The following is a 4152-nucleotide window of genomic DNA, read 5'->3' on the forward strand; positions in this document are numbered from 1 at the left end:
CATGGCATATATGTGTATTTGTATATTCTTGTGTGTGCATGTATGCATGTGTGTGTCTGCATGTGTATATTGTGTGACATGTATGCGTGTGTATTTGTGTGTGTGATAAATGTGTGTATGTGAGATGTGTATGTATAGGTATGTATGTGGTGTGTGTGTGTGTGTGTGTGTGTGTGTGTGTGTGTGTGTGTGATTTCTTGACGCCCCCAACCTGAAGTTCTATGACTCCAAAGGCATCTTTGGGGGAGGCACTGAAAGAATTAGTTTTCCTTCTGTGTTCAGAATGTATTCTCAGCATTGTGAAAAGGGTCTCACTGCATTCAAAGGTGTTGTAATTTCTTGTGAAAATGTTTTCATGGCATTTTCTGCAATCAAAGAAGTTCTGTCTCTAATACAGAGAAAGCATTTGACACTTAGCCTAGCAGCATCACCTAAGACTGAAAATTGTCCTTCTTTGGTTGTGCAGAATAGAAAATAAGGATTTCTTTTTTTTTTCCACACAGGGGTTAAAAAAGACAGAGAAGAATGAGCCATGCAACCCTGTCCCCAGGGTAACAGCATGATTTGATTGTGTTTACCTATCAGGCTAGTGTTTGGGAAGCTTCAAGCCTAATGGGGCACGTTTATCAAATTGCAAACAGCACCACTTATGCACTGCCTGTGATAAAGTACCATCACAGAGTGGAGTATCTGTCCCAGCAGAAGATGATTATTTCCCAAGATAAAAGCTAACTACCAGATGCCAAAGCAATTCATCAATTCAATGACAAAAGAAAAAAAAAAAGGTTCAAGCAAATCACTTCTTTGGTGTAGTGTAAGGCAAACAATGGGTTGATTGACTGGGTTTTGGCCACAAATGCAGCCATGGCAAACCTACACCAAGGCTGAGGTATTCATGAGGACTTTCATTTGAATGTAATTGTTATGGGAAGCTTTCTTTTTACTTTCCAATTTGCTCCTGGGTTACTTGTGGGAGTGGAAGTCTAGTGATTGAATCATCACTAAGAGAAAGGGCTTCAGGATCTGTGGTTTGCATTTCAAATCTGCCAGCACTGGGCAGTAGCAAAGAATGACAATATATATGGATGGCAGAGGCTCACTTTGTAAAGGAAGAAATCCTATCCTGAAGCCAATACACCTCTGAGCAGACATCTCAAAATCTCAGGGAAACAGCTGTTTGGGTTTTGTTTTCTAGCTATAAGCCAGCTGGAGCTGAGCACTCCTGAGCTTTGAAATAATGTATTTTATATATATATACATATATATACATATATAATAAAATATATATGTATATTGTGTGTGTGTGTGTGTGTGTGTGTGTGTGTGTGTGTGTATCAGGTGCCATGTCAAGCTCTGAGAATCTTAATTAACAGGCTGCAGAGCACCCATAAATACTATAACACTATGAGGATTGGGGTGGAAATGCAGAACAGGAATTAATCATGTAAATATTCTTTCAATCTCAGTCTCACACATGGGATAAGTTGTTAATTTAATGATGCTGGCTTCTTTACTTTGTGACCATACCCTGTGTCCTGTAGGACATTAGGAGTACAACAAATTATCTTTTTCTTGTTTTGATTGATGTTATTCTCGGGAGAGGTCAAAAGCCTCCAAACCAACCCAACAGAAAACCCTTTGTCACTTCTATGAACTGGAGATAGAGTTAGAATGAATTAGTGTCATTGTGTAAGACTCCTCCTGTGAGGGCTTGTTTTGCAAGGCCTAGAGATAGACAATCTCTTATATTTTTGCTTTCCCAGAGAATGCTTCAAGAGAATTGTCTTCAGTTCAGAACTGTAAATTTCATAACGGCACTCTGCGAATAGCTTGTCCTGAATACTGACTGGTCCTACCATTTACTGGCATTCTACCAATGAATGTGTTTAAGGAAAGCTGTGAAGTGTAGTTGTTCTAAACATCACTTTCTGATAGACAGAGCTGATTGGAAGCCTTTAATATGGATATAGGACGACTTTGCCAAGGCTGGAGACTATAGAAAAGAGGTTCTTACTGATGAGAAAGCCATGGGTCTTAACAATAGGATGAATTCGGATATATGCATGGTTAGATGACTTCATCATTATGCAAACAATTTAGAATGTATTTTCACAAAACTTATGCAACTGTGACAACACTAGGTTTTATAATCTTATAAAACTACCTCAGTGTATCCAATTACCATCGAATAAAAATCATTGTCACTTCCACTTCAATCACCAGTCCTTGGTAACTATAATTTCAAATACAAACACTATGTATAACGAGAAAAACTGTGGTGTCTAATACCATTTCTACAAGAGAATGCATCCACAGTTCCATGCAATTAAATTCAGACAAAAATCTGTACCAGAGCCTATTGAGAAATTAAAGGAAAGGAAATGCTAAGAATTCAACAATCCTTCCATCTCTTTCTCAATACCTTTCTTTTGCTTCAGGTACTAATGCTGTACATTTTATCCTTACTATAGAGGTTCATGTAAATTGTTAACCTATTTTTCCCTTGGATAGTTGAGTAAATCTCTATCAAGTGGCAGGAAAAAAAATTCAATACTTACAAATGTTACCCAAACTTCTGCATCCATAGGAGATGCTCATGTGTTTATGGTACTTAAGAGCTCTAAGAGCATCAGAGTCTTTAAAGTTATGAATTCAATGAGAGAACAGAAGCCTAAATCAACTGTAAAACCAAACCAAAACAAGAGGACATTTTACAGGGAAAGGCAGAGAGTAAGAAAACAAGGAAAAGAGAAAAGGAGCCAGGAAGCAGAGAATTTGGGAGAGAAAACTTGAGATGGTGGAGGAGATAGAATGAAGACACTGGGACATCACACAGGAGACAGACAGAGAAGCCTGTTTGGGAGGGATGGTGGTCAAGAAGCCTTTGCTCCTTACCGAAAGCCTCCTTCATTAGGAAGCTACAGTAGAGACATAAATTGCATTTCAAATGTGGTTTCTGGGTTGGCCCTCCTCTGCTCTGAAAGGAAAACTGTAGCCTAACAGGATTATACAATTTCACTTTGAGCAAAGCATCCAACCTTCCTGTTTCTCTAGCTTTTATTACAGATATCTCTTTTGCATTGACATAAGTAACAGAAAATCTAAGAGTTTTGAATGTAGACAAATTTGTCTCGAGTCCTGATTCCTTTTTGTACTGCTGCTGTTTCTGTTGAGGCCACCTGTATAGATTTCAATCACTTCATCTATGAGGAGGATGGAAAGGGTCTCATGTGCATAGTTCTTGACATTGTCAAAATTAAACATCTAGCAAAGTTTGGGAAAGAATTTGTGCTCTACACATATGAATCCTTTCAAAAAGCAGATATCCCATCTCCATGAGGAAGAACAATCAAGGGAAATGGAATAGGATTCTTAGAAAACATGCACAGCCATTCAGGTTTAATATATCTGTAAGAGACAGTGAAATATCCCTGGTCATCAGCATGAGTCATAAGGCTAAGTTGATGAGCCATTTCCTGGGAGCCAGAGAAGTCTACACAGAGAGAGCTATCAGGGGGGTGCTGAGACCCATTAGAAGATGTGGCAAGTCTTTAGCAATAACTGGTCTACTGAAAAATGTATGGTTACATTCCCTTCCTCTTTTCCATTGAATTTCCTCAATAGTTCACTGTTGGTCTTACACAACTTGAAGCTATTTGGGGAGAGAGTCTGTTAAAGTCATAAGCTTGAACCATGGAGCAGAGTGGGAAAAGGTCTTGAGTAAATGAACCTTATCCATCATGCTCTTAGTCAGCTTTCTTCTTCCTCATGTCCTAACAGAATAGACATGAAGGTATACTTTTCAGGGAAAAATAAGTATGCTGTAGAGGGGCCATCAGTTACTGAAGGACCTCTTTTTTAAAATTTATTTATGTATTTACATACATCAATACATTGTCTGCATGCACATTTGCAAACCAAAAGATAGCATCAGACAATTGTGAGCTGCCACGTGGGTGCTGAGAGTCAAACTCAAGATCTTCGGAAGAGCAGTGTGAACTCTTAACCACCGAGCCGTCTCTTTAGCTCTGGAAGGGCCACTTTTTACATATGCTTTGTAGACTGGGCCTCATCTCAGACATAGTTCTCGAGTTGGAAATGAATACACGTGGACCTCATGTGAAAAGAATAGCAGGAAGAACACAGGTAACT

This window comes from Rattus norvegicus, chromosome 7 (genome assembly GCF_036323735.1).
Source record: "Rattus norvegicus strain BN/NHsdMcwi chromosome 7, GRCr8, whole genome shotgun sequence".
Classification (NCBI taxonomy): Eukaryota; Metazoa; Chordata; class Mammalia; order Rodentia; family Muridae; genus Rattus; species Rattus norvegicus.